Raw genomic sequence first — 7,945 nt, forward strand, 5'->3', positions numbered from 1 at the left:
TTGTTGCAATATCATGTGTAACGAATTTTATTGTGGGTTAGATAACCTTTATTTAAGTAATAAAATTTCTTTCTTAAATTAGAGTATAAAAAAATAGTAGAAAAAAAAAACTTAAACATTAACTATTTTAGGGATATTCCAAACACATACTATTATAATTTAAAGATTATTATAACCTACTAACTATAAAAAAATCAATTTAATGCCTAAAATAGCCCCGATAACTTCTATGAGTGAATCTTTTACTTTTAACTAAACTTCATCTCGAAGGAAAAAAAAAAAAAAATCCAAATTGTTAAAGCAATATCTTGCAAATTTGCAGACAATATTGAAGCTCACAAAATGGCTATAAATGCCACACTATCTACCCATCAAAACACAAATCAAAAGGAGAGAGAGATTAATAATAAGGCACATCCATTGCAATTAGCTAACAAGGCTTCAAGATGTGCGTAATAATCCCACCTTGTATGTTTATCCAATAACTTTAATTTTGTTTAATAACCATTTTATTTTATTATTATTATTATTTTCTTTTAAATTTTCGAAGTTTTATTTTTCTTTTTGAAAGTTAAGTAATACTCTAATGTTTATCTAAGAAGATAATTAAATTTTAAAAACAAAAAAAAAAAATGAAATCATTATAAGTATAATCCCTAAAGTTTTTTACAATAATTTAGTCCATAAACTTTTAAAAGTGTTTAAAAGATCTCGAATAATCAACTTTCTTTAATTAATGTATTAGATGTAAAAATTTGAATTTAATGTGTGTGGAACACTAAAATTAAAAAAAAAAAAAAAAGAAAAAAAAATGGGCTTAGCAATTTGAGATGTTGATTCTTATGATGGTTAATGAAGACTGAAAATTATAAACGAAGTTGAGTTGATTCTTAAATTCTTTTTTTTTATCATAAATGGAGGATCGAACCTCCAACTTTTAACTTTGAAGGTCATACTAATTATTGTTGAGCTAAGCTCGTTTTGACAAAGTTAAGTTAGTTACAGTAAAGGAAATACCTTAGCCAGACATATTGTGTGGAAAGAAACTTTAATGGTGATAATGGACAATGGAGTCCCAATCTTTTGAGATCGTGTAAGGATCAACAACCTTGATGGTTATGTGGTTGTTAATTGAACTCCTAGATGTGGAGAATAAATAATTCAAAATCTACATTTGTTAGAAACGGCAGGACCCTCATAACGACGAATAGCAAACGGTCAAGACACGACGATCAAGCAAAGAGCAAAAACCTGCAAAACAAAAACTCGTTATAGGCTGAGTTTTAGAGCTCGTTCTCTTTAAGACGTTTTGCAACTCTACCCAAGTGTACAAGCAAGTCTGAAAAATGCCACGTCGTCTCCAAGATAAAATAGCCAAAGAAACCTGATCGGAAATGCACCGTTACCAACCGGAACATACACCCTTTCTAACCCACTGCTCGAAAAACTAAAATGGAAGAGTTAGGAGAGAAAATGAGAACATTGGAATGGAGTGAATGAAAAGAATTGTGTTTTCAAACTGCTGAAGGCCACGCCTTTTATAGGCTTTTAGCGTGGAACGATAGGGAGCGAAATAGGAGGTAAGCCTCAAAACGTGCACGGACGAATCGCACTTGTGCAGATGAAGCAGACTTGTGCGAACGGGGAAGACTTTTTCTTTTGTTTTTTTTTTCGATTTAAAAAAATAAAAATAAATAAAGAAATAAAAATATTTTTATTAAAATTAATAATCACACACACATACGCCTCGCCCGACCAGACGGATGGCTGCACGTGTGTGGGATGTCCACCGAACCCACATCAATCTATCTCCTCACTCCCTCCCTCTAATTTAAATTTTCACCTAACAACATCTCCATCCAAATGTCCAAAACTTCAATCTTATATATGAAAATTAACGATTATGATATGAAATAGGAATAAAATAACATATTATGTTTTTCAAAATCTTTCTCCATCTAAGTGTCCTTATTTTAGTCCTAATATGGAATATGAATAAGATAACCTATCATTTTTTCTCTTCTATTATTTTAATAATTGTTATCTCTTTACCTAATGAAAATGTCATTTAATATTATTGTAGGTAAATTTATATTTAGAAATGATTTTTTTTTTACAATATTTAAAGTTTGTTTGAATTAATTTTTAAGTATTTAAAAAGATATTTCTAACTGCAAAGAAAAAGAAAAGAAAAAGAAAGTATAGTACATGCTTAGAAAGTCGATCCAAACAAAGTCTTAATTGTATTATAAGTTTATGTTTATTAGCAAATTTAACACCAAATGTGTTTCTAAATAGGAAAAAATGCATGGCCAGAACTGGTTGGCGTAAAATATTTTGTTGCTACTGCGATCATAGAAAAGGAGAATCCTAATGTCAAAGCACACAAAATTTTAGCTGGGAGCGTAAGAATCATGAATCTCGATTATACACGAGTTTGGGTTGACGTCAACATTGAAGATGTCGTTGTTGAAATTCCTAGAGTCGGTTAATGAGTGCACATCACTACTAATCTCAGTTAAGGTTATATGGTTGATGTGGCACTATACTTGTATGAGTAATACGTATGTATTACCAGCATACATATAATTTGCATATGAAATTACTAATAAGATAGTACCTGCCTATCACTTCAATTGAAATGTTCCAATACTATACAGTCTATGATTAAAGGATTAATTTTAGTAGAATAAAGAATTTGAATTAATTTGCTTCAATTGAAAATAAATAATCATCGAGGGGTCATTTTGTATTAGAGACAATTGCAAGTAGAGCAATCATGTCTAAAAGTATTAGCAAATATAGCATAATATAAAACTGAATTTGAAAAAATGACCAAATAATTAAATTCGTTACTTTTTAAAATCTACAAATAGACAGATTTACCCATCAAGTCAAATCCATATGATTATGGTGTATTTTAAGAACAAATCTAAAAAACTAAAAACAATATATAATAAAATCTAAACTACCTAACTAAAAACCTAGAGAAACACATCTAAATTTAGTGTAACAAACTAATTTTTTTTTTTTTTTAGAAAAGAATACATGGAAGATTCAAGTCAAAAGATGCATAGTACAAGTATGAGAAGTAACAAGCATCTTAAAATTCTTAAAATATTTGTTTAAATCATGCAAATACAATCTACTAAAAAAGAAACTCTACGGATACCTTGAGCTTAATTGTTAAAATCTTTGTTTGAGTCATGGAATTCAACATACTAAAAAAGAAATCCTATGGATACCTTCAACTTAATTACCAAAAAAAAAAAAAAAAAAAAAAAAAAAAAAAAAAAAAAAGGTGAAGCATGGAAGAAATGGAAGAAATGGACACGTGATGTATATGTGGCATGAAGAATATGGAGTAAATGAAGTTGGTGGAAGCATGCATGGCTGACACGTGGCAAAGAAAGATGAAATGGAAAATTATGATGATAGAATGGAATGAGTATGTTGGTATTGATGAGGCAAAGGTTTAATATAATATGTGTTTGAAATGATGATGAAAACTTTGTGTAAATTGAAAGTTAATAAAAGAAGATTAAATTAATTGTTGAAATTATAAAAATTGATAAAGAAAAGTTGGTGTAAATAAAGAAAAATTGATGTAAATAAAGCAGGTATTGGAAATATGAACTTACTTGAATTGTTTAGGAGAAATGAAAAACTTTTTTATTTTATAACACAAGGTACAAGTTCTCTTGATTTTCTATCTCAAGGCAAAAACTAAAAAGATGCATAAGGAAAAACTTGTCCGAAGGAAAAACTTGTGTCCCTAGATTCATATTAAGCCTCAGATAAGAAGTTTACCATGCATTACATTGGGTGGACACGTTATAGGACACATAACACCTAAAGTCTAAAAACCAAACATTTGTACAATATATTGAAACTTAAGTTTGACACGCATATAACGTTTTGTCTTCAATTGGATTATGTCATCTACTTATTTGATGAGTTGGCGTGTGGATGTGACGCATAAAATTTGCAAATTCGTTGTCATCCTCTTCTTTTTAAATGTTTGATGTATTTTCTTCTTGGCTGGTAGTGGATGGAGACAAAATTTGTTGAAGATTAATATTGAGCTCTTCTTCATTTGATACTTGTGTCATTGTAGCCATCAATCTTGATTTTTGAGTAAAAAAATTGTTGATTCTTTTGTAGGTTTGGCTTCATGTTGTGGGGATAGATGGAAAACCATTTTTCCACCACATTTTTTTAAGCAACAGTTGTGTTGAATTTGTCCCACTATTTGATTCGATATGATCGAGATAGGTGGGAGATGCCATTTAATTCTATAATAGAATAATTCCAGCAAAAGATCCATGCTAGATGAAAGTCAAAAGAATTTGAGAAAATATTGTTTGAAAAGTATTTAAAATTTTCAAGAATTAGGTATGGTAGGATGCCTCATTAAGACCAAGTATATCCCACCAATCATTAAACCATAATGGAAAATTTTAAATACATGTTTTGTCAAACATTATGAACCAATAATGATTAAAATGTTTAATCAAAATATATTGTACCAAGCATTTTGATAATCAATGTATGAATAAGTTTGTGGAGAAAATTGATGAGAAAATCTTTTTTCAATATAAATACTTTGATTGCATTTTGTTGGAGTTAGAACACGAAGAATTCTAACTTTTGAAAAGACAATTCTATTGGAGTCGTCTTTATTCTTGTTATGGGTGATTTCAATTGAGTCGGTATCAACAAGAATAAATTCATAGAATAAACGAGTTTTTTTTGGATGGTTTGGAATAAAATGGAAATTTGACGGAAATGTTTTTTGAATTGTTTCAAGCATAGATTTACCTATGAATTCTGGCTCAAGAATTGTAATACTAGATTTTATTATGGTAAGAAGTAGATGAAGATGATCGATAATTAAAAGTTTTTGTTTGAGGGTATAATTTTTGAATTTTGAGAGTTTGAGTTTGTAATGGCTTGGATGTAACTGGTTGGAAGAGTGGATGACTCCTCAATTTTGATAGGGAAGAGTTGATTGTTAAGGCAAAAGGCCTTGAAGGGATGGAAGATCCAAAAATTTGAAATTTATTTGATAACGGCAGTACTTGAGGAGTTTTCCCTTTTCGATCCTCCATTACTGGTGATGATTCTCCTTACGATGTTTTGGTTTGTGGAGGTGTTGATCGTTGTTGTTCTTGATCACGATCATGCTTTTCTTCTTTCTTGCAAGTGGAATTCATTCGTTCTTTTCTTTCCCTCTTTCACTCTCTTCTTTAGTCTTGCCTTGAAGAAATTCTCGAGTGAGGTAATCAGGAAGGGAGTTTGCACTTCTTTTTGTAGTTTCCATTTTGAAATCAAAACAAGAAAGTATTGCCGCCATCTGGCAAAAATTTGTCGAGAAACCAGATTTTTAATATCCTTTTGTAAAACAATTGTAGTTGTTTTGCAATCCACGCATATTAAAAAAACTTTTGTTGATTAAATCACTTTGGAATTTTCTGGTACATAAAACGATGGATAAAATCTCTTTTTTTATGGTTGAATAATTTTTTTGAGATCCTAGCCAGATATCGTTATCATTGATGGACTGTTTAAGCATGCCCTATATCTAATGCATCTGTTTCTACATGATTGCATGTGGATTGATGATGGATAAACATGGAAGACTCTTAACTAGACCTTTGATGGTTTTAATGATGCATGTATGTTGATGATTCCATGGAGGGGAATTTTTTCTAAGTCTTTGATATAGTAGTTTACATGTTTATCTTAAATTTGGAATAAAGTCTGATATATAATTTAAGCAACTTAAGAATCTTTGTAATTGATTTTTATTGGTGATTTCATCTGAAAATTTGTTAGCAAATTCTATTAATCTTTGAATTGGTTTTATGGTGAAAAGATTAAAATATCATCAATATAGATAATTGTGAATTCTTGATATTGGTTAAAAATGTCATTCATAATATTTTGAAATTAGGCATTTTTCAGTCCAAATGGAACATTGAATGTCGTTTTATATTTATCTTTCTCAACAATTTGTATTTGCCAAAATCCAGATTTCATATCAAATCTTTATCTTTTTTGTTTGGTATGGGGTAACGTTTCCATTTTAGAACAGTTTAAGGGTTTGTAATTGATTACAAGACGAGGTACTCCTCGTTCAATTTCTGTTTGATTATTTACATAAAAAGCAACACGACTCTACAGTGATTTGCTGAGTCGTATGAGTCCCTTTTCTAGGAGTTCTTGAATTTCTTTATGGCAATATTTTAATAATTCAGCATTCATTGGTATAAGTCTTGATTTTGTAGGAATTTTTTATTCATGAAAATTTTTAATATATGGTAGACTAACGATATGTTGCTTTATTTCCCAAAAAGCATTAGAAATTGTAGCACATAGATCTTTTTCAATTAATTCTTTAAAGTGATTAATTTGATTTTGAATATAAGGGTCATCTAATTGTTTTTCGATTATGTTAGGACCTATTTCTTCTTTTAGAAATTGTGTTTGTTAGTTAATAGTTTTAAATATTGAGGAATTTTGAATTGAATTTATTAATTTAGTAGATGTTGGATTTACAAATTTGAAAGTAATGTTTTGATTTAAGATTTTTGAATTTATTTCTTTCTCATTTACTGAGAATGGATAAAGTTGAGATATAGGAATGGGGTTCCTAATATTATTTCTTCATCTAAGTCTTTAACTAATATGAAGGTATTTTTTAAACAATATCCTTGATTGTAGATATTGCATTTGAAAACTTGTAACGAATTTTTAATCGTCGACCATTGGCACCATGTAATTTTTTGAAGGTTTTTTCAAAGTATTTGGTAGGTATTAAGCCTTCTCTATACAGTTTTGATTCGAGTCAATTAAAACCTTAGAAGTTAAATGGTATTCCTTATTTATAACAAGATCAATAATAAAGTACCATTTCTGTATTTGAACTTTATTAATAAGATTGATAAACGATTCATGTAAAAATTTATCGACTTTGTTATCAATTTCTATATTTTCAGGATTTTCAGAAGTGGAAGGTTGATCAATTATTTGTTGAGTTTGAAGTGATAAGAGTTCAAATTTTATTTGAGAATTTTCTTTTTTAATGTTAAAAATTTCTTCCTTTTGTATTTATTTCTCTTTGAATATCAGGAATAGTTACTAGTTTTGTTTTTGGTTCGAAGCGGGAAATTATCTAGATTGTAATGTTGGAAACTTTGTTTTTAAGGTTCTGCTATAATAAGATAAGTTTTTTAAAATATTCTCTTTTAATTTTGGGATCTTCAATTTGGCTAATGGCTTTAAAAAGAATCTCTTGGTCTCTTGAAATAACATTTATAGTTTGCTTGCATGCACATGTCTCGATTTGATTATCACTAGAGGATATTGATATTTCAGAATCAGAATTATCAATATTTTCTTGAATTTCAAAAATTTGATCATAGAAGGATTCTTCTTTGTCATGAGGAGTCTGAATGTGTTAACAAGTTTAATAATTGAATTTTTAAAACTTCATCTATTTCTAAACTATTAATTTTTCCTTTCATAGGACAATTTGGAGTCATGTATCCCTTTTGTCTACATTTATAACAAGTAATTTCTTTTCTTTTAGTAGTTTTGTAATTTTTAAATCTTCTTTTTGGTTTATAAGTTTGTTTGTTTTAGTTATTTTGAAAATGTCCTTTAAGTTCTATAAGGTTTTCTGTATCTTTTAAATTGCTTGGGTTGTTTTCGTGCTGGGGGAGCTTGTATTTTCTCATAACCATATTGAGCACAAAAGGATCCAAGTTCATGTTTTTGCTTATGAAATTCATTTTTCATATTTGCTCTCAATGTAAGTTCTGTGCATAAAGCTAAACCCTCATTGTTATAAAGTTAATTAATTCACCATAGGTTAGATTATCAAAAAGAATTGTACCGTGATAAGTTTGTCTTATTGTTTGGCATACTTTTTCAGCAAATA

Source organism: Benincasa hispida, unplaced genomic scaffold (assembly GCF_027475165.1).
Source record: "Benincasa hispida cultivar pf3 unplaced genomic scaffold, pf3_genome.v1.1 HicScf1585, whole genome shotgun sequence".
Classification (NCBI taxonomy): domain Eukaryota; kingdom Viridiplantae; phylum Streptophyta; class Magnoliopsida; order Cucurbitales; family Cucurbitaceae; genus Benincasa; species Benincasa hispida.